Source organism: Antechinus flavipes, chromosome X (genome assembly GCF_016432865.1).
Source record: "Antechinus flavipes isolate AdamAnt ecotype Samford, QLD, Australia chromosome X, AdamAnt_v2, whole genome shotgun sequence".
In the NCBI taxonomy this organism is placed as follows: domain Eukaryota; kingdom Metazoa; phylum Chordata; class Mammalia; order Dasyuromorphia; family Dasyuridae; genus Antechinus; species Antechinus flavipes.
The window spans coordinates 86071689-86096791 of NC_067404.1; positions in this window are offsets into that span (position 1 = coordinate 86071689).

A 25103-nucleotide genomic window follows, 5' to 3' on the forward strand; every position below is an offset into this window, starting at 1 on the left:
TGATAACTTATGAAGAACAAGTACAATAATAATTAACAATATATTGTCTTGAAAACATTTGTGGTACTAGTTTATTATATTTTTGTGATTAACTGACTTTTGGTGGTTACTCTAAGTAGATACTGTGGATGTGAATGTTAATTCTTTTATGACTAGCACTCTGGTATGTTACTATATAGACATGATTTTTGAACAAGAAAAAGTTGAGCAGAAATGAAAGGCAGTGTGGAATAGTAGGGACAAGTGCTATATTTGAAATCAGTGGACTTGGATTCAAATGCTAACTTTGCTACCTATATGACTGGGTAATTCTATACTCCTGATTACTTATCTTTAAAATGAAGGTGGTATACTAAATAAATGCCTTCTAGCTCTAAGTCTAAGATACTCTGAGATGACTCAAACTTTTTCCTATGGATCTGAATGTCTTAACTTAATAGACCTTTCTATTAGAAGGACTACTGTTATAAATAAATAAATATACATGTATGCATATATATCTGTGGGTATTTATATGTTAAATATTTACATGTATATATGAAAAATAGGGGAAAGAGAAAGGAAGAGGGAAAGAGAGGAAGAGGGATGACCCAATGTCTTAGTAGGTATAGGAGCTAGCCTTGGAGTTAGAAAAGTCTATTATATTCAAGTCTACTTTCTGACATGCTAAATATATGACTATAGCCAAGTCATTTAACTACTCAGTTTTCCAAGCACTTCTCTAAACTTTGTAGAACAGTTGCTGGTCTGCATTTGCAGAGGGTTTTCTCACCAAGAATTTCCTACACTGAAGAAATTACAAGTCCAGACATTCATATGTGTGTAAACACACACACACACACACACACACACACACACACACACACGGGAGAGAGAGAGAGAGAGAGAGAGAGAAACACACAGAGAGAAACAGAGAGAAAGAAGAGAAAGACAGCGTATTTCTTTCTCTCTGAAGAATATTCTATTGAATGAAGTTCCTAAATAAGCTTTTTCAAATTATCTCCAAAAGGGCTTAGAAAATCCCCTTTCTAATATTAATTTACACTATATATAGTCACTAATAAAATAGGAGGAGCATCAACACTTTGAAAATTGATCATATCTCTATATTTTTTAAAAAAAGAATCATTAAAATAGTAAGGATGTGGGTTTATATGAAAAGATAATGGTAAATTGATTTTCTAATGGGATTTTCAGGACTTTCTTTTTGCAATTACTTGTTTTTATATAAAAAACACTTTTAACATGTTGTGTCAAAAAGTATGACTATTAAAGAAACATATTTGAGGGAGGATGCTAAATAGTGTAGTAGAGTGCCAGGTCTGATGTGAGGAAAACTCCAAATCTAGCCTCAGCCATTTTATTCATTGTTTGATCCTGGACAACTCGCCTAACTCTGTTTGCCTCAGTTTCCTAATCTGTAAAGTGGTGATAATAGGACCTATCTCCCAGGGTTACAGTACAGATTAAATGAGGTATTTGAAAAATACTTAGTAGAATACTTTGCACGTAATAAGTGCTATGTAAATCTTAGTAATTATTTGTCATCATCATGACTATTTTGTAGAAAATCATCATCTCTGTTCTGTTTTACTTTATCACATGCATATATGTATGCACATATTTATACACAGAGTGAGAGGGAGTAGAGGAAGGGAAAGGAAAGGGAGGAGAGGAGAGGAGGGGAAATAACAGAAGAGGAGGGGAAGAGAAGAAAGGAAGAGTGATTTACTTTGAACTCTCATATTTATTTGTCTCCTTTTGGAATTTTTCCTTACTATTATGTTATATGGTTATCAAATAAAATGTAAACAGTCATCTCTTTGAAAACCACTTGCATTCAAAAATATGTTCAGAAAAATCCATTTTATAGAAAAAAATTAATTTTAATCTAGTGGGACCCTCTTTTAATGGGAACATATAAATAATGGTAAAACAATTTGTATTTCATAGAAATATTCATAATGTATTTCTTACTTTAACACTTCAAGTTACAAAGGAAAATATTTTATAATAGGAACAAATTTTTAAAGGCAAAATTCACTTTGAGGTAAATTTTATTCATATGAAATATATGCCCCCTAGATGAAAGAGTTTCAGTCAAATACCCCTCAAATACCCATTCAAAAAGTACCATTTTTTCCCTGAGCATCTTAAAATACTTTCAGCTGTAGAATATTGCTCTAATTTTAGAAAGAGCTAATACTTTTGTAGACAACTAGAATCAATTGAGATTTCCATGAAGATAGAAAAGGGCACTGATGTAAGAGTTTTCTTTTTATTCTATCTCCATTCATGGCAACTAATGAGGGAGGAGAAAGCCAGGAGTACAGATGATTTTTTTTACTGTGCTCTCTGTTCTCAGTGGAAGAAAGAAAGGCTTCTCTTCTGACCAGGGTAAAAGTCTGTCTCTTTTTGAATTTTAGCTGGAACTTAGAGGAAGCCAGGGAAGCCAGGAGGCAGAGATGAGAGGGGAGCTCCTTCCATATATAGGGAACAGTTGAAGAAAAGGACATATTTGGGAGATGAAATGTCTTGTTTTAGGAACAGCAAGGAGTCCATTAGCACTAGATCTCATAGAGTATGAGACCAGGAGTGTGTAAGATGTTAGACGGGCAAGGTGGGAACGCCAGGATATGAAGACCTCTGATGAAAAGCAGATGATTTTATCCTGGAAGTAACAGCCACTGGAATTTATTGAGGGATTTTGAGGAGGGGGGGGGAGTGATGTGGTCAAATGTGCGTTAGGAGATCATTTTGAAAGCTGAATGGATAGATTGTCAGACCAACCAGTAGGCCCGTGAATAGTCCACGTGATAACAGCTTCTATCACAATAGTTGCATTGTTAGAAAGCTAAAATTTAAAGTTGTTGGTAATAAATTGGATTATTAACTGGGCAGTGTAGTGAGAATCTGAGGAATCAAGGATGAAGAAAATCATGTTGGATTAGCTCAGGGGTCCTTTTTTCCCCCCAATATCAATAATAAAGGATTTATTTATTTGGGGAAGGATGAAGGGGATTAGCTCATTAAAGTAAGGTTCAATTCTTATCCCTCATGTATACAATCAGCTACTTCCTCTATTACCATTAGTTGTGGGGAGAAAAAAAAAACTTTGGATACTGCTAATTCATCTGTTCTCGCATATAAGCAATGTTTTTTTTCTTTTTAATGTTTTTTTTCTTCCACTTACTTTCAACAACTGAATATAGATTTCCCTCCACCTCTGCACCATTATTATTTCAGTAATTGTGTTCTTTATAAGATACTTGATGTATGGTTACTCAATCCCTATTAGAATCAGACTAAAGTGTTCTAAAATTGTAGAAAGAATATGATTTTCTCTTTGTGTGTATATATAGATATATGTACATTTACATATATGTATACACACATATACACATTACATTCAGGTGAACAAACATTTATTAAGTAGCCAACTATGTACTAATCACTGTGTTAAATTCTGGTGCTGCAAAGGAAGGCAACAAGCAAACAAAAACACTTCCCTTGATCGTTTCCCATTTTTGATTTCAATTATTTGTTTAAATGTTTAAGACACAGAAGCCTTTTTCATATATATATATATATAGAGAGAGAGAGAGAGAGAGAGAGATATCTATATATCTCTCTCTATATATATAGACATATCTATATCTATCTATCTATATATAAACAAAAAAATATTTTGTTTGATAAAAAAACCAAAATTGTTAGGCACTAAATGTAGTACAAGTACCAAATAACACCAAAAACAATAAGATGGATTATACAGGATATCCTAAAAGTTTTAGTGAACTTTTAAGCTCTTAAACTACACTAAGACCTTCTGAATAGTCTGTATTTTAACAGTCAGATCAATTAATTAGTAAACATTTATTAAGTACCTATTGTGTGCCATACATTTGAATCACCAATCATATTAAGCTTGGTGATATCAATATCACCAAGATAATAAGTATCTCCCATATGCTAAGTATTGTGGTAATTACAAATACAAATAAAGGGGGGGGATGCCAAGGAACTCACAAAGTAATGGGGGAAAAACAGGGAGATCATTATGTAAAAACATGATATATTAGAGTATTACATACAACCATGTACAAAACATATAAATTAGAGACAATCAAGAAAGAAAGCATTAGCCTTAGCGGGATAAGGGAAAGCTTTCTATAGACAGATTTTATCCAGGATCTCAAGGAAGTAGGGAAACCAGAAGATAGAGAAGAGGAGGGTGAAAATTCCAGGCATGGGACACATACTGCATAGAGTTGTGTTGGGGTATTTTGTGTGGGGAACATTAAGAGGGTAAGTGTAACTAGCTCCCAAATTATTTGCGAAGAGGAGAATGTCAGAAAACTGGAAAGAGGAAGGTTATGAAGAGGCTTAGAAGCCAAACAGAAATTTACAGTTAATTTTGAGGGTAGTAAGGAGGCTCTCAAGTATAATGAATATTCAGCTGACATGGTCTGACTTCCATTTTCAGAAGATGACAGCTGAAGGGAGAAGGAACTAGAGTCAGAAGGACTTAATACTAGTAGACCAACCAGTGAAGTATTCCACTAATTCGGCTGTGAGGTGATGAGGCCCTGTATCAGAATGTCAGCAATCTCCGAGTAAAGAAAGAGTACATACAGTCCCAGAGATGAGGAAGGCTGAGTTGACAAGGCTTTGCAGATGACTGATTATAGGGAAGGAGGGAGAATGGGGAGTTGAGGATAATAAATATGCTGTGAGCCTGAGTGAGTGTAAGGATTGTGGTGCCCTTGCACTAATAGGAAAGTTAAAAAGAGGAAAATGTGGGGTAAAGAAATGAGTTTAAATTTGAATACAGTGAGTCTGAGAAGACTAGATTACATTAAATTTGAGCTGTCCAATCAGTGGCAATTACGAATAATAATAGCTAACATTTATGTAAGCAAATACCATGTGACAGGTGTTTTATAAGTATTCATTTGTTTCTTACAGCAACCCTTATAAGTAGATGCTGTTATCTTCCTATTTTATAGAGGAAGAAGAAAAGGCAAACAGAAAGGGCAACTGTGTCCAGGTTCTTCACACATTTTGCAACTGATTGAAGCAGGATTTGAATCTGGATCTATTTACTGTACTATGCAGCTGCTCCATGTCTACTTGTTGAGATGAGATAAGATAATGGGGATAGTAGGAGAGGATAGGGCTACATAGTAATAGAACTGAAAATCATCTACCTAGGGATAAATGGGACGTAGGGCAGAGCCTGGGAAAAATGGGTGAATGGCTAACAGATGCATAGTCTTGATGAAGATCCAGTAAAGGACACTTGGCAGGATTGGTCAGAGAAAGAGCAGAACCAGCAGAAAGTGGTCATTATTGGTCTTGACTTGAAACTCTTTCGAATTTCATCTCTTGTTTCTGAAAATCTTTCCATAATACATTAAAACAGTTTTCTGCTTTTAATATATGATGAACTAAATGGAACTGTTCTTTAATGATGGCATTTTTTAGAGTTGATTTTAAGATTCGGTGGTCATTATACTTTAGGATATCAGAGTGAAGCTGTTGAAAATAAACTTCTGTTAATGTCACTGTTTTCATAAAGATAGTTTTGAATTCTTACTATTTGATATTTGCAGTTAATTGGATTTTATTTGGAGGGGATTTGTAGTTTTACAACTTTGAAGCATATCTTGTAATTTAACTATAGAATATTTGAAAACAACCCCTATATTCATTGGCATCTTTAAAAACATTTAGGAAAAATAAGAAAACAAGTCTAGACATTAATAAAGTATAAATTAGAATTTTTGAAATCTGTTACTAGGCAAAGAACATTGATATTTATTTTAAAGATCTTCAGTGATTGGAGTCATATATATTCTTCAGCAAAGCAATCAAAATGAATGTTTCAGTTTTCTGAACTAAAATGTGACTGAAATACTGACTTGGGAAAATTATAAGTAAGATATTTTGGTAGTGGCAGAAGAACAAAGCAGTTCAATTTTAGTTATATTGTTTATATTGTGACATCACCTTGCCAAGAAAATGAGAATAAATATGATCATCGATTGTTCTATAACCTTCACTAACTTGTGTATATAGCAATATTACTTTTCTGAAATTCATAGACAGTATAATTCATCTATTCAAAAGCAGCAGTATAAAAATATTTTAAAAATCTGAAGATTGTGTTGAGCAAAGGAAATGGCATCCAATAGCAAAAATCTTATCAGACACATTAGATTTGGTTCAATTCTGTCTTCTTTTCTAGTTGATCCTCTTATTTCAATTTTATTATATTGATGTATATTAAAGTATATGGGAAAGCTACATTAACATTTTAATTTACTTTTCACCTAATTTTTTTTTCATATTTTAAGTTGCAGTTATTTTGAAGCTCAACTTTAAAAAAATTGTCAATTACGCACTTCATAAGTTTTTGGAATGATGTTATATTTCAAGAATCAGTGAATTGACAAGTAGAAAGCCTAGACAAATGCATTCCTCTTTTCCCTTATGTTGGCCATCTATCGTCTCCCTGTTGGTGAAGATAATTATTAAATTTTCAAGGTTATGATTTCATTATGTGATAACAGAATAATAATATCTGGTATCTGCTACATCAGAATTTTGAGATGATAAAGGAAAATTTTAAGGTTTTTTGTATTCCCCCCGAAGAAAGGCAAGAAAGCCTTTTTTTAACCATGGTTTTTAACTGTGTGTCTGTGTGTGTGTGTGTTTGTGTCTGTTTATAGTCAAGTAACAACAAATATGTTTTCTTTCATTATTTTCTTTAATGTAAACACAGAACTTAATAAAGACTACAAGGGTGTGGAAGAGCAGGGTGAAAAAAAAGCAAAGGGAAGAAGCCAAGGCAGGGCCGTTTTGACCATTGTTTAAATGAGTGTTTTACTCTGTTTCTACTCAATTTCATATGATTTTCACTCCAAATTAAAAACATTAAAAATTGAACAACAACATAAGTTCCTTTTCAAGTTAAAATAGAAAAGTTTTATGCAATGTGGCATATTTAGTAACTAGTTCTAAGTAACCTATTTCATACTCCAAATGGAAGTATTAGTTACTCTAAGTAGATTATCGTATTTGACCTGAAAGATAGGATAGAAAACACAACAATTTCTTATGCCAACTTAACATCAGGGGGACAGTATAGAGCTAAGGAAAAGATGATGAATTTGGAAACAAAGTCCTGGGTTTCAAATCCTGATTCTACCATTTAATAAATCTGTGTGATTTTGAACAAATTATTAAACCTATCAGTCTCGGGTTTCTCATTTGAAAAAGAGAGACTCGAACTAAGGAATCTATAAGGTCGCACTCGATTCTAATTTTATGATGGCAATGATCCTTTTAGTATTTAGCATCTGCTGACATGTGTCTTCCAACTTAACTCTTCCTGTAGTTTAAAACCTATTTGAGGAATTTAATTTCTTAGTATTTTCTTTAAACAGAAAGTAGAAAGTAACAAGTTAAAAATGAGTAGATTTTTTTTTTCCTTGACTTAATCCATAATAGGATAATAGGCACCTAGAAAATGCATTAAAAAATTCTGGTCATTAAAATATTACTAGATTCATTAGCATAATAATATGCTAAGTGTTTTAGAGCAAATAATTTTGACTTTTTTATTCTTACTCATCTCTTGCATGGTTTTACCAATATTATCTCAGATCCAGAAGATGAGACATTTAATAAGATTTCATGTCACATAATTAAAGAATAATATTAGACACTGTGTATATACACACACACACACACACACATATATATGTATTTCTGTATAATATGCAATCTTTTCTACAGTTATATGAAAACCACTCTGTTTTCTACCTGCATTTTCACATGTAAAGTTCTTTTCATTTTGTGCCTAGTTTTATATTTTAGACTTCAATCCATTATTGATCATAAATTTTTTTGTTGTTATTGTCACAAAGATGAGGAAAATTACCAGACATATGTTAATGGGGAAAAAGGCAAGTTTTTAACTGTCATTAGTAATTATATAAGTGTGTGTGTGTTGTGTGTGTGTGTGTGTGTGTGTGTGTGTATGTGTATGTACTCTTTGTATTAATATTTATAACACCAATGACTACTTTTTAAAGCAATAGTAAAGATTTAATGTTCAAAAGTTATGTTGTTTTCCAAAATTTTAGTCATTTTCATGATATAAATATGTAGATCATGTTTTTTTTCTTATTTTTGTCATGTTTCTGAGCAGACCATCCCTAAACATTAGTCATACCATCTGAAAGTGTCAAATTTCAAAATAATTGGGTTAATTTGATTGATTGGGTTGGAACCCAATTAAAGAGTATTCAACAACCATTTTTAAAGATATTAAAAGTAAAGGAAAAGTTGTTTGAATACTCATAGCAGGAAATCATATTTTAGAAAAAAAAATAGTTCCTACATGGTCATCATAATTATCAATAATTTAGAAAAAAATACCATACTAACATCTTTTTTCATTTTTCATCCTAAAATCAGTTATTTCCAAAACAGTCAAAATAGTTCTTTTAATCTAAAATTTCTTTGTTAATAAATTACAATTAAAATAGAAACACAAAATAAAATTAATTATAGGGTCCAGTAATAAACATGTTAAGCCTTCATTTGCTTTGCTTTACATTATTTCCATTTCTTCACTCTTAAATTTTGGGGAAATCCTAGCTAAATTAATTTAGTAATTAATGGGAATATTTAGAACGAATTTCTGTCATAATTGTAGAGTCCAATCCTGTACATTTTTGTCCTTTGCTGGAAGTGAGTCAAATCTGTATCTAATGATAAAAGAAACTTCTGCTCTGGTGATTTCATTCATAATGCAGATTAGCAATTCATCTGTTATTTATTGCCTTAGAGAATTGCCTTTAAGAATCTGAATTAAGACATACATGGTCATATGAAGGCAGGATTTGAACCAGAATTTTCTTATTCCAAACCCTTTACTCTTATCACTATATTAGTATGCTCTTTATCATCTGCCTCTGATTAAATTTGCTCAAGATTAAGAAGGCCTATGCAGGACTTTCACTTTGCATAATTGTTTCCTAAATATACTCTTTTCTCCAGTGTTAAAAAATGACCTTTTGCCTCCTAAATTTTATTACCTTTTCTCAGTCCTCATCATCATTGATTTCTATCTTCATTCTTAGAAATGCACTCCTCTTATCTTGCATCACACTTGTTTTTCTTATGTTCCTCCTCCCTCTCTGATCAATTTGCTGTCTAGTTTGATTAATCAATTACCCCTAACTCCATCTCTTTAGTGTAAAGACAACTAGGGTTTTATTCTCTATCCTCTTTACTTTCTTTTTGATTAGCTCATCTGATCCTATGGCTTCAGCTATTATCTCTATAAATATTATTTCTTCAATTTATATTCTCTCCTTCTGTATTCTGAACTCCAGTTTGCAGTTAGGTGTCTGCTGCACATCTCTTCATAGATGTCCTGTAGTTATCTCTACTTTTCTTGTCCAAATTAGAACTCATTGTTTTAACCTTAAATGCCCTCCTCTAACTATCCTTAATTTTGCTGAAAGTATAAATGTTCTCATTCCTTAGTGTCATAACCCAGGGTTATGGTCTTCCATTACTCTCTTCTATTCTTGAACCTTTTATAACTGTGAAGTAGCTGTCTTCTCTATGCTTCCTTGACATTTTTGTTTACATCAATCAATAAGTATTTATCAAATACCCCATGAGCTAATCACTAGCTGCAGCAATGGGTATATAAAGACAAAAATGTGACAGTCCTTGCCCTCAAGAAATTCAGTATTCTGTATTAGTGAAATCTCAGGGCCAATTCCTCTTTGTGATTTCATACTTCATACACTATACTCCAAATCTGTTAGAAACCAATTCTTTCAATATTCTTGAGCTCTTCTAGGCATTGAATATTATAGCATTTGGAAACGAAACACTACAAAATTAGACATAATTTTACTTGAAACATTTAAATGATGATTTTCAGTTGAAATGAAAAGCCTAATCATTCATTCCTACCTGCCAAATAAGTTGTTTCACAAGCTTATATTATCTGAAGACACTGTGTCCTTTACAGAATGTGCTTTATTATGTAACTAGAGAATAATTTCTTTTTAGAAAAAGTATTTTTTCCCTGAATTAAGAAGGCTGTGAAAGAAATATGTTTTTATTGAAGCAGATAGTGATTGTTAGATTTTAAGCATCACAAGAGAAGGAACATATTAATTTTTCTGCTTTATTTGTGACTCCTCTTCCCTGATAACTTTCACCAGTTTTCTTTTTTTGTAACAAATTTCTTATTTTATATTATGCATCTTTATGCTCTTTTATTTCATTTCTCTTTCCCTAAGTTCTTCCTTACTTTCTTCCCTTTCTTTTTACCAAAATTTGCCAAGATCCAAGTGACAGATTCAACTTTGGGAAAGACCATTATTGTTTCTTTCCTCCTAACCTGCATGGCAAAATAGAAAGAACTATGACCAGGGTTCAAAGCCTATCTTTGATGCAAACTACTTTGTGACATAAAGCAAGTAATTCAACTTCCTGGATCTTGGTTACTTTAGTTGGAAAGTGATACTGTGAAATTATATGGCCTTGTAGGTCCTTTTCAACTCTTACGTCTATGGATCTTGTTCTATGAATTCATCCTGGCTCCTCCCTGAAGTTATCACACTCTGTAGTATATGGTCATCAAATGCTTTTCCCCTTGTAGAGTCATTTCAGTTTTGCATCTAAATAACTCGTTGGATGCGATCCACCTTTATGACTCACACGAACTTCTAAAAATACTTGTGTAAAGAAGTTATATTTAGACCAATCCAGATGTTGAAACTTTATTTTTATCTATTCTGTTATTAATGGAACCACATGAAAAGAATAATGTTAATTCATATTTCTTTGTCAAATTTGATATTTTTGAAGATGAATAGTTTAAATTATTATGATTAGTATTTTGAGAGATTATATATAGTCAATGAAACAATCATACTTTCAATCATTTTTCTTCCTTTAACAACAAGTAATGGTGGGAGATTTTCTGAAGATATTTCTATTTCTTCCTTACTTTGATTACTTGTTCCAGAGATCTTGATCACAGAGTATTTTTCCCTTTGATCATGGTATATAGAACCGGAAGAGACCTCATATTGTAGAAGTGAATGTTTTCATGTAACATATTAAGATATTAGAACTTAGAGGTGAAGTGATTTGGACACCTCTGTAAATAACCAGTTGCCAGCCGGGGTGGGTGCACAGAATTTGATGTTGGTAATAAAAGGCCATAGTAAGTTTTTGAGCAAGGCAGTGGCATAGTGAATTGCAGAGTGTGTTGAATGTGAATGAAAAGAACAGAAGGTGAAGAAAAGCACAGAGATGGGAAGGATAGTTTAGAAGCTGTAACAGTCAATGTAGATGAAAATTGATGATGACTGGGACTCAGATGTGGCAGTGGGAAGTGATATGGTTGAAAATCATTGAAAAGGACTTAAGATAGGTTTGATGGAGGTAAAAAAGAGAGACAGAGACAGAGACATTCATTATAGTGGCCTAAAAGCCAGACAGACTTAGGTTTGAGTCCTGCATTGTCATAGTGACTCTGATCAAGTCGCTTAGCTCTCTCTCAGTGCTCTAGGTCTCTGAAAGACTCAGTTGCAGAGAAGGTACCAGAATTTTACAAGATAATCTGTCCTGTTAAAAAGGCAAGAAGGTGAAGCTAGCATAGAATTGATAGGTTAAAGCTGGAAGAGACTTTAGAAATAATCTTATACAGATAAGTAAACTAAGGACTATATTGTGAAAGTATTTACCTAGGATCACACTACTTACCAGTAGTGTGGATCTATAGCTTATGTCTCTTAAATAATCACTCAGTACTCTTACTTATACCATAAGATGACTGTAAACACAAGTGGATTTTATTTTTACATACAACTGTAGTAATCAAAAAAAATATGACTAAAATCACATTCATAGTGATCTGGAGTAGACCTGACTTAGGCTAGTCCCCTAGCAAAATTGATTTTCTAATTGTCGAAGGAGGAGGTATTCATAAGTTATTAGTTACCAAAGAAGAATCATTTAGCCATAATGAAAGAAATTTATCCATTAAGGATAGGCATTGTGAAAAACCTGGAAATAATTTAAATGTTTAAGCATTTTTGCCCTATTTCCTCATCCTGATTCATTGCCAAGCTTCAGCTGAGACACCAAGAGCACCTAGTACTTGTATTTTCCTCTGGATCTCTGACCCTTGTATCAGAATGGCTTCTCTATCATGTTATTACTACAAAGTCAAATTACTGTCCTTTCTAAAAGGAAAGCTTGATATAATTTTTAAACATCTAAAATGGGATGATTGGTTTATTCTCTGTAGAATTATTAGAGAGAACTAGTTTTATGGTATAATGTTATAAAATAAAAAATAAATAAATTCTACAACTTTCTAACATTTACTTATGCTACCTTTCTGATATAATTTAGAAAAAAATCATGCTGATGAATTTTTATACAAGGCAAACAATATAAATTGCTAAGAAAACATTAAATTTTGTCTAATTCTTAATGAATTTAAAGTATTGTTACTTTTTTGTATATGTCTATGCATGTAAATATGTGGCAAAAAAATCTTATGTGGGCATGTGCTTTATTCCAATGGGGGATAAAGAGAGGGGGAAAAAAGCCGTATTTTATAGGAATTCATTTGCTTACTTTTATGTCATTGTAATCTTATGTCAACAACTTTACCACTATCACTATATTCTGAGTTTCTCATATTTTCCAATAATCTCAAACAGAAATTGAGATGTTTAAATTTGTAGCCAACTTGTTGAGACCATAACATATTTTAAGAGATACTTCAGAAATCATATTAGATACATTTTTTTTTTTTAGCAAAAATGACCAAGATCAGTGCTGGACAGGAATGGAAAAATTGCATCTCTTTTCTTTAAGAGACAGTAGTATAAAATATTGTATATGATGTCATGCATAGTTTTATTATCTTACTTAATTTGTTGACCTGTCCCTTTTCTCTTTCTAAGATTTTGATTACAAATGATGATTGATTCACTAGGTATAAGAAGGGTAAGATGTATTCAGAAATGAATGTGATGTAAAAACTTGTTATAAATAAATATAGGATACAATTGGTGTTAAACCCAGTAAAATGTAGCCATTTAAGAGGGACAGTTGGTGGTAGTCATGGAGAATGAGAGCAACAAAGTAATTGACATGTTTCTGCTGAATAGTAATCTAAATTAGTTTAAATTGTTCGCTGATAAAATCCCTGCAAGATTATTTTCTGAAATTGCTATAGCTTAAGCTATTTGCCCTTTTTTTAAGCCTGAAGAATATACTCATTTCAAAAACTAACACCCCTTAGATGCAAAGCATGTCTCTTCTTTTTCTTTCTTTACTTTTATTTTATTTAATAATAACTTTATATTGACAGAATCCATGCCAGGGTAATTTTTTTACAACATTATCCCTTGCCCTCGCTTCTGTTCTGATTTTTCCCCTTCCTCCCTTCACACCCCTCCCTCCCTTCACACCCCTCCCCTAGATGGCAAGCAGTCCTATATATGTTAGATATGTTGCAGTATATCCTAGATACAATATATGTTTGCAGAACCGAACAGTTCTCTTGTTGCACAGGGAGAATTGGATTCAGAAGGTAAAAAATAACACGGGAAAAAAAACAAAAATGCAAATAGTTCACATTCGTTTCCCAGTGTTCTTTCTTTGGGTGTAGCTGCTTCTGTCTATCATATATCAATTGAAACTCAGTTAGGTCTCTTTGTCAAAGAAATCCACTTCTATCAGACTACATCCTCATCCAATATCGTTGTCGAAGTGTATAATGATCTCCTGGTTCTGCTCATTTCACTTAGCATCAGTTCATGTAAGTCTCTCCAAGCCTCTCTGTATTCATCCCGCTGGTCATTTCTTACAGAACAATAATATTCCATAACATTCATATACCACAGTTTACTCAACCATTCTCCAATGGATGGGCATCCATTCAATTTCCAGTTTCTAGCCACTACAAACAGGGCTGCCACAAACATTTTGGCAGATACAGGTCCCTTTCCCTTCTTTAGTATCTCTTTGGGGTATAAGCCCAGTAGTTGTCTCTTATTTTTCTTAACAGAACAGTTCATTATGAAGTAGCCATTCATGCTCATTCTCTTTGGAGACTTGAAAAGCTAAGAGTTGCGTAAGTTTACAAAAATAAAATAAAAACTTTTAACATCCCTAGCAATTCAATAAATCCCTACATCAGCTCCCAAATTTTTAATTTGTACCTCCAGATCCAGTAGTAAAGTTGCTGTTTCTGAGAAATGATTGAAGGTTCCCTTATATTGAAGGATTTTGTGTCCCTTTTTGGAAAAAAAAAAAAAGAAAAATAATTCTCCAAAGTGAGAATTCAATTTTATTAGGAGAGATCCTTTCTTCCTTCCAAGCTCAATGAGAAAAATCTTTGGACTGTGGTATCATTTTATATAAACATGCTATTTAACAGGTCAACATTTATCTTATATATTTACACACAAATACATAACGAAATAAAATATTAATAAAGAAGTAGAAATTGCATTAATTAATTTTCTACTCTCAGTTGCCTTTGTCCTAAGGTTGGCCTCGTAAGAGTGCTAAGATTGCATCTAAAAAGTAGAGAAAGAATCAGTGACTTTGTTTCCATTCTGCCTTTAGCCTAATCTCATCTGTCTTCCTCTAGTATCATGGGTAGTGGACATCAAGCTCAGACTGTTACTGGACCAATAAGTGATTTTAGGATTTGACAAATGTCAAACTTCTTGATTCTATCACGCATACTTTGCTTGAAAAGAATAGGTCCTGGATTAAATCTTCTATATACACAGGCCAGAAAAATTGCCTTCAGAGGAAACTTGAGTAAAAGACAACAATACTAATTGTAATTAGTATTAAAATTAAAACTCATATTATTTTAATACCTGTTGAATAGAGAAAGGAAGAGATTAAAGAAGTATGGAGTAGGAAGTGAGAGACAGAAACAGAAAGACCCAGAAAGAGACAAAAACAGGCAAAAACAAACAGAGACTCAGTATGAGGAGAGTTAATTGTTTAAAGTGATCAAATTAATTTGAAATTTATTGTGTATTATTGATTTGTTGTTTCTAGTGGGTAGCATCCTTAATTTCCAAAACACTATTGGAAAGAGAAAGATAAAGATTAGAGTAGGAATGGTTGTGATACTAATGGTCAAAACAAAACAAAACAAAACCAACAACAACAGCAACAACAACAACAACAGAAACTTATTTTTTATTATGTACCAAGCCCTAGGCTAAATGCTAAAAATGTAAATATAAGCTTAAAAAATAAAAATCCAGTACCTGCCTTCAAGGAGTTTCCATAGTAAAGAGGTAAAGACAACACATAAAAAGGGATCTGAAAAGAGGGATGAGGTAGGAAAGTAAGGACTCATCTGAGGTCATGATGGCAAAGTTGGGAGAATGAAAGATTCCTGACCCTGGGGCCTTCCTCACAATGAGAGTTCTAGGAAGAAATAAATCAGCACTGGGAGAAGAGATCAGCAGGGACACAAGGAGAAGACAGGCTGAAGCATGGGGACAGAATCTGCAGAGTAAAGCACAGATGTAGATACCAGCACAGATTCTGAAAAACAAGGGAGGTCTATAAAAGAGGGAAACAACAAAAGACTATAATTTGACAATCAGATTATCTATGGCCCAGCTCACCCAACCTACCTCCTCTAGAACCCAGAAAAAAAATGCTATGCTAAGAAAAAGTAATAGTGAGTCATTTTTTCCCCCAGTCTGGAGTAGTTTATGAAGATAGAGAGAGGTCTGATGATCAGTGGGTGAGGTCTGGCCAGGAGTTCAGTGGAGTGGCATAGAAGTAACGCTGCAGTGGGGAGCATTTTAGTTTAACCCTTCTGGAAAGCCATTTGGAAGTTTGCTCAAGAGCTAGTAACTAGTGTAAACTCTCTGATCCAGCAATATCACTTCTAGAACTATGTCTCAAAGATATCAAAAAAAGATGAAAAGGACCCATATGTGCAAAAACATTTTTTGCAGTCCCTTTTGTGGTGGCAAAAGATCGGAAATGGAAGGCATGCTTACCGACTGGCAAACGATTCAACAAGTAGTGGTATTTTATCATTACTGTATAGGAATGCAATGGAATACTACTGGGTTGTAAGAAATAATGAAGTCACTGACTTCAGAAAAACTTGGAAAGACTTATTTGAACTCATGCAAAGTGCTACCAGCCGCACTGGGAAAACAATCTACACAAAAATAGCAGTATTATAAAGATGAGGTTTAGAAAGAACAGCCGACTATGCTGTGATTAGCAAAACCAAGGAAAAATCAGTAAGTCATTTTTCCAACCTTTAGATATGCAGAGAAAGGTAGACAGAGATTGTGGACCCTGGAGACAGAGTTTAGCTGGGAGAATGACATGTAGAACTTTCTGCCTTGGAGATTGAACTGGGGCCTTCTATTATGTACTGAGGTAATAACAGATATAACAAGGTAGAGCTTGATATTGTGTTAAGAGCAGAATCAGAAGTCATATGGAAGGTCTGCTTATTTCATCGCACACATGGGTCCCAGATCCTTTGAGGAATGAGCAGGGAACCTCTGCCTAGCACTGGTGGACCAGGACAAGGAGTTATTGCAGATTTGAGGTTGCCCCCTGAGTAAGGAACAGGAACAAAAGTTAGCAGCAGTTCTGTGCCTCTGAACACAGAGCTAGGTCTAAGACTCAAGCTTCAGCACAGTCTGAAGCCTTCATTTGAGGAACAAGGACAAGGAGCTCAGATAACCAAGACTGTAGTTCTTCACTCAACCTGCCTAACCTGCCAACTCTCTGACAGAAGCTGGAAGCAGCTGCAACCCTGTCATTGTTGAGATTTGGGAAGTGACACTTTAAAAAGTAATAAAAATTAGTGTTTTCATAAAAATATGGTAACAGGTAGACTAAGGACACAAATCCAGAAGTAGAGAATAGTATAAAAATGTCTATAAGGAAAGCCAGCAAGTAAAACAAAGTTTTATATAAGTTCAACTAGAATTCCTTGAGGGAATGAAATGAGATTTTTTTTTAAAAGTCTAAAATGATTTCATAAATAAAGTAAGAGTGCTAAAGGAAAGATTTAGAAAAGAGAAGAGTGAGTGATATTGAGGAATAATTTGCAAGGAAATTTAACACTGTAGAACAAGAATTACAAAATCTTACTGACAAAGCAGATTCATTGAAAATTAGAAATATAAATGCACATATATGTGTATATATATAAACATTTGAATATATATAGAGAGATATATCTAAATCTATAGCTATCTATCTTTCTACACTTAATTATAACTTTCTTGGGGAGGGAGGAAGGGAAAAAGTAAAGTAAAAAGTACACAGCAGAGAACAAAAGAAAACCAAGAAGAAGCAAGGAAAAGATGGACATTTCTGAACATTATGTGTGGTATTTAATTTTTAATATATAGGCTTTCTTGAAATGGAAATGTATTGCTTTATATTGTAATTCTCTCATGTTCTGCTGTGCACATGACAATATTTCTTGTCCCAGGTAGCTAGAAGTTACAGGCACGAGTGTACAAAAGAGTTTGTGGCTGCCTTTCAATCAAGTTAGATTAGAATAAAAACCTCAGGAAAAATAAAGAATAATTAAATAGGTTAGTGGCAAAAGGTAAAAAGCATAGCCTTTTAATTAAGAATAACCCATTAAAACTGGGAGAAAAAAATACACTTTTACAAAATGGAGAACTTTATTGATAAAAAAAATGAAGTTGATTAGAAAATTTAGAATGCACATATGGAAATTATGAGAAACATAAAAAAAGCGTGAACAAGCAATTATAAAAGACTAAGTATGCATGAACATTTCAAACAAGCAAGAAAATGATAGTGATGTGTTCAGAACCCTGATGTTTTCAGGAATCATAACGAGACTAAAATATCTCAAAGTCAGGAAATAATTAGGTATGTTTTGTTGATCTTAAAAGAAGATAGAAAAAAGAAGGGAAAAGAAATATACCAAGGGAAAAAGGACAGGGAGGGTAGGGGAAATTATCTTACATAATCATTGAGTTAAAATAGGTTATATAAACAAAGAAGAAAAGGTGAGAGGTATGAGCAAAAATTGAAAATGAACTGGTTAAAGGAGGAAAGGGTTAGGAGGATATATATACACTCAGATGCAGAAATACACCTTCCTAAATCATGAGACAGGAAAGAATAAGCACAGAGTAGATTCATAGAAGTCATCATAAATGAAACAAATTTAATATTGATCACTTACAGGGGTATAAAAAGAAAGCAAGCTAGGGTAAGAATGAATATGTTTGGGCTCAGTGCAAGGAAAAAGAACAATGAAACAGTAGCAGTTGCATCAGTCAAGGAATGGTACATGTTCTTCACTGTTTCTTTGTAAAGAAAGAATGTGAAAAAAGGGAAAGCATAAGAGAATCAGAGGGGAATATATAATTAATTATCGCGAGTGAATGTGAATGGAATGAACTCATCTATAAAAAAGGGAGAATTGGAAAGCAGATTCCAGGAACAAATTATTTATAATTAACAGACTTGCAACATAAACATTCTCATTGGGACTGGAGCGATATTTATTAAGATTCAGCTGAAGTAAAAAAGGTGGAGAAAGAAATCATGATCTCAGACAAGGCAAAAGAAAAATCAGTTTGGTTAAAAACTGTGAATAATAGGATTAAAGTGATGAATAATTCAGAAAGATTTCATTGACCGTGAGTTCAGTGCAATGAGAAAGCTTGCATTGAGCCATGCAAATGGCATTGCATTTTAAGTAATTAAAGGAAAAATTAAATGAGTAGTAGGGGAAATGGGCTGTAAAGTGATAATGGGAAATCTTCTTTCAGACCTACACAAATGTAACAAAAATATAGAAGGCAGAAATTAAGGACCTGAATAGAATTTTAGAAATTTAGATATGATGGAGCTCTGAAGATTACTGAATATGTATAGAAAGGAGTATGTAGTCATACTTTGAAATACCCAAAGTTAGAGGCACACGACTGCACATTTTCAAATGTGAAAAATCAGGAATAACTTTAGGCTCTACTGCAAACTTTACTCATAAAAATTTCCAATTTTTATGCAAGATAGAGTAATATCTTGCATAGTGCAAAATCTACTCTTGGTGGTACAGCTGCAGCAACAACTTCATAAATTTCCTTCTGCAAAAAGCACAAGATACAAAGGTCACTGCCAAAGAATATCAAGTCGCTGAACCTGCATGGTAGAGAGTGAAAGAAGGGATGTTCTCAAAGAGATTACATAGCTGGTAGTTCTTTAGCATCCTGAAAGTTTTAAGAAAAATTAACTGTTTCTAATATATGTATGACAGTACTTTTGATAGCAAATGATAAAATAGCTTACAATGAGTATTTATATATTTATAACTTACTAATTTTTTGGTTTTATATATATACGTGTGTGTGTATGTGTGTTTGTGTGTGTGTATGTGTGTGTGTCGCCTGCAATTTCCTACAGTGTGCCACAAATCTCCAAAACTTCCTATTATTGATGGCTAACTGCAAATAGCTATAACAATGAATGTGAAATCTGGGAATGAAAATACATTTTTGTGAACCTCAATAAACTATATTTAATAAAAGAAAACTAAAGAAATTATTCAAAATAATTGGGGCCTAGATAAAATAATCAAAACAATTGTTGGTTTAAAAAAATCATATGAAATATATAAGGGTATTAAAAATGACAGCAATGATAATAGCATCCAAAATTTGGGGGATGTAACTATGGGGAAAATTTCATGTCACCAAAAACTTTAACCCATAAAAGAGAGAAAAAGTAATAGGCTATTGATTTGGGTATGCAGTTAAAAACCTAGAAAGCAAATCAAAAAGCCCAACTAAGTACAAAAATCAATAAAGAAATAAACAAAATTGGAAACAAATTAAAGATCAGCATAGAGATTGTATTTTTAAAACAATAAAGTAGCTAAATTAAGTAGCACATCTGACCTGAAAAAAGAAAAAAAAGAAAAACTAATTACCAGTTTCATAAATGAAGAAGGAAAATTTACATCACAATAAAGGAGATGGCTAGAAACTACATTGCCTAATTATTTGCAGATTAAACCAGTTACTTAAATGAAATTGGTATTTCTAAAAAGTATAAAATATGCAGGTTAATAGAACCAAAAATAGTGAATCTAAAAAATATATCAAAAAATCAAATTCAGTGAGTCATAAATTAGCCCTCAAATTAAAATACCTGGGACCAAATGAATATGTAAGCAATTGTGTGAAATAATCAGGAAACAATTATTCTTAGTGTTCAACAAGATTTTGGGGAAAAATAGCAAAACAGAGAGGCTTACCACATTTTTCCTATCATACAAATCTTGCCTTTATAATTTAAAGAACGATAGTTAAAAAAAGAGAAAATTATAGATTAGCATTTTGAATGAAAACTGAATAAATATTTCAAATAAAATATTAGCAAGGAGAGTACAGCAACAAATCATAAATATTATACACTACAGCCAGGTTGGATTTTATAAAAAGAATGTTGTTAGTTTAAAATTAGGAGAATTATCAAAATTATAGAACTCACTGCTAAGAACCCAATATCATATAACTATATCACTAGATGCAGAAAAAGCTTTTAACAAGATAAAACACAAACAAAAGGAACAAACTGACTTTTTTATATGACAAGTCATATCTATCTAAAGTCGAGTCAACATTATATAATTTTTTTAAAATTTAATTTGATTTAATTTTTTTAAATTTTTATTTAATAATTACTTTATATTGACAGAATCCATGCCAGGGTAATTTTTTTTTTTTTTACAACATTATCCCTTGCACTTGTTTCTGTTCCGATTTTTTTCCCCTCCCTCCCTCCACCCCCTCCCCTAGATGGCAAGCAGTCCTTTATATGTTGGATATGTTGCAGTATATCCTAGATACAATATATGTTTGCAGAACCGAACAGTTCTCAACATTATATAATGAAGAAAACTAGAGGCCTTTGCATAGAATGAAGGATAAAGCAAAGTTCTTTTTGTCACCATTCCTATTTGACATCACATTTAAAATGTAGCATTAAGACAATAAAAATTTGAGGGAGTAAGCACGGACAAAGGAGAAACAAAATTATCTGTTATTATATAGAATGATTTACTTAGAGAAGCACAGAGTAAACCAAAGATTAATTGAAACAATTAATAAGCCCACATAAATTATTAGCATTTCTAAGTATTCTAATGTGGGTTTATTTTGTATCCTGCAACTTTGCTAAAGTTATGGATTATTTCTAATAGTTTTTTAGTAGAATTTCTGGGGTTCTCTAGGTATAGCATCATATCTGCAAAGAGCGATAATTTGATTTCCTCATTACCTACTCTAATTCCTTTAATCTCTTCCTCAACTCTTATGGCCAAAGCTAGTATTTCTAATGCAATATTGAATAGTAATGGTAATAGTGGGCAACCTTGTTTCACTTCCGATCTTATTGGGAATGGTTCCAATTTATCCCTGTTACATATGATGCTTACTGGTGGTTTTAAATAGATGTTCCTATTTTAAGAAAAAGTCCATTTATTGCTATACTCTCAAGTGTTTTTTTTTAAATAACTTTTTATTGATAGAACCCATGCCAGGGTAATTTTTTTACAGCATTATCCCTTGCATTCACTTCTGTTCTGATGTTTCCCCTCCCTCCCTCCCCCCCCCCCCCCAGATGGCAAGCAGTCCTTTACATGTCGAATAGGTTACAGTCTATCCTAGATACAATATATGGGTGCAGAACTGAACAGTTTTCTTGTTGCACAGGGAGAATTGAATTTAGAAGGTATAAATAACCTGGGAAGAAAAACAAAAATGCAAGCAGTTCATATTCATTTCCCAGTGTTCTTGCTTTGGGTGTAGTTGCTTCTGTCCATCTTTGATCAATTGAAACTGAATTAGCTCTCTTTATTGAAGAGATCCACTTCCATCAGAATACATCCTCAAACAGTATCATTGTTGACTCTCAAGTGTTTTTAATAGGAATGGATTTTGGATTTTATCAAATGCTTTTTCTGCATCTATTGAGATGATCATAAGGCTTTTGTTAATTTGGTTATTGATATAGTTAATTATGCTAATAGTTTTCCTAATATTGAACCAGCCCTGCATTCCTGGTATAAATCATACTTGGTCATGGTGTATAATCCTGGGGATGATATTCTGTAATCTTTTTGCTAATATTCTATTTAAGATTTTAGCATCAATATTCATTAGGGAGATTGGTGTATAATTTTCTTTCTCGGTTTTCAACCTACCTGGTTTAGGTATGAGTACCATAGATGTGTCATAGAAGGAATTTGGTAGGAATCTTTCATTTCCTGTTTTTTCAAATAGTTTATATAACATTGGAGTTCATTGTTCTTTAAATGTTTGGTAGAATTTACATGTAAATCCATCTGGTCCTGGGGATTTTTTCTTAGGGAGTTGATTAATAGCTTGTTCTATTTCTTTTTCCGAAATGGGACTATTTAAGCAATTTACTTCCTCCTCTGTTAATCTGGAAAACATATATTTTTGAAGCTAGTCATCGATTTCACTTAGGTTATCAAATTTATTGGCATAAATTTGGTCAAAGTAACTCATAGTTATCGCTCTAATTTCCTCTTCATTGGTGGAATGTTCTCCCTTTTCATTTTTAAGACTAACAATTTGATTTTCTTCTTTCCTTTTTCTAATCAGATTTACCAAAGGTTTATTTATTTTGTTGTTTTTTTCCATAAAACCAACTGTTAGTTTTATTTATTAATTCAATAGGTTTTTTTTTTTTTACTTTCAGTATTATCAATTTTTCCTTTTAGTTTTAGAATTTCAAGTTTAGCATTTGATTGGACATTTTTAATTTGCTCTTTTTCTAGCTTTTTAAGTTACAAGCCCAATTCATTGATCTTTCCTTTCTCCATTTTATTCAAGTAAGCCTCTAAAGATATAAAATTTCCCCTACTTACAGCTTTGATGGCATCCTACAAATTTGGGTATATTGTGTCATTGTTGTCATTCTGTTGGGTGAAATTATTAATTGTGCAATGACTTGTATTCTTATAAATTTGACAACAGTCTTTATGTATTTTTGAAATGAAATCTTTAACAGAATCACTGGCTGTACAGATTTTTTCTCAGTTTTGTATTTTCCTTTTAACCTTGTTTCTGTCAGGTTTGTTTGTGCAACAACTTTTTATTTGACTGTAATCAAAGGTGTCAATTTTAGTTTTCAGAATGTTCTCTAGTTCTTCTTTGCTCATAAATTACTGTTTGAGGATTTGGCAAAGAACCCAGGAATGCTGATCTCAGAAGAGAGAAGGTGAGTGTTGGACAGGCTGTTTGTGACAGAGGAAAAGGGGACTCCGACAACAGGCATTTATTAATTGATTAAAATGGTCCAGGGACTTTAAGTGCTAAGAAGAAAAAGAAAAGCAAAAAGAGTTCCTGAGCTCAATGAGTTTCCAATCTAAGATAAGAGACAATACATAAATAAATATACAAGATTCCTACAGAATTACTGGAGTCCTGTAGAGTTGTCCAGCTTGGTCCTGGACTATAGGCCTTAGGACCAAGTAAGTGTTTTGTAGAGGGATAGGGGAGAGAGATTCTTGAGTCTCCTTAGTGGTATTGCACAAAGGTTACAAAGACCCAGAATTTGCAGAGGAGCAATTAAGAAATGAGACATTGATAGTAACTCAGCAAATATACTCTTCAATACATGTGAAATATAGATTATTTCTAAGCAATTATATCATGCTATAGGGGTTATTGACTGAAATACTAAGAAGTACAGAATTAGATACTTGATCTCTACTAAACTTGTGATCTAAAAGAGATGCCTATTTCAATGGTACAATCTGATTAAGGCAAATAACAGGAAAAAACAATAAAGTTTTAATGGCAAATGAACACAGAAAAGCAATCACCTCTAAGTCAGTGAAAATAATTTATAACAAAGAATTTAGACCCAGGTAGCTCAGTCAGCTAATGCAGAATGGGAATAGGCCCACGGTTCAATCTTTCCATAAGCCAGACCACTATCATGGGCCGTAAATTCACCATGGCCATCGTCCTTGCAAAATGCAGGAGTTTGGTCAGCGGGAAAGCCCAGCACCAACTAATGGGTTGACCGCTGCAGGTCTCTCCCCACTATTAGAAAACCCGTCAAAGGGAATGTGTTATTGATGTGTCAGGATCTTCACATAGGAAAGAGAGGAAGGTCAAGAGAATGCATTCTCAGTCCCAGCCCCTTTTTAATAGTTCCACTTGATTCCCTGTTTGGGGAACACATTTTGATGAGTCCCTCTATCTGGTTTTGTCTGTCTGTCTGTCCCTCTCTCAGAGAGGCCCTCACATTAACAAAGCCTTGTATCTCATAGAATCTCTTCTGCCAAATCTCAATTTTTTTTAAAAGAGAACAAATAAAGCATTTCTCCCAGCTTTTTTTTCTTTAATATATTTGTAGAGGAATTGTCCAGAACAACAAAAATTTAATGAGTGTCTCCCTCCAGTTTACATAATATGTAAAAACAGCTAAGTTAAATTGGGAAAATATCTATTTAATTAATTCATACATGGAAAAATTAATTACAGTTCCTCTTCCCCACCCTCTCTCTCTGTCTCTTTGTCTCTCTCCCTCCCTTTTCCTCTCTTCTTTCCTCCATGCCAGCCCTCTGACTCTCTGTGTTTTTTTACTTTTTATCAATCTCCTTTTCATTCCCTCATTTGCTTTATTTCTCTCCTGCTCTCTTTTTATCTCTGACTTTTTTTTTTCACTTTTTCTCAGTCTTTTTTTTTTTTTTTTTTTTTTTTGTTCTAGCTCTTTCTGGTTTACTTTATCCCGCTGATTGATTCCTTCCTTCCTTCCTTCCTTCCTTCCTTCCTTCCTTCCTTCCTTCCTTCCTTCCTTCCTTCCTTCCTTCCTTCCTTCCTTCCTTCCTTCCTTCCTCCCTCCCTCCCTCCCTCCTTCCCTCCCTCCCTCCCTCCCTCCCTTCCTTCCTTCCTTCCTTCCTTCCTTTCTTCCCTCCCTCTCTCTCTCTC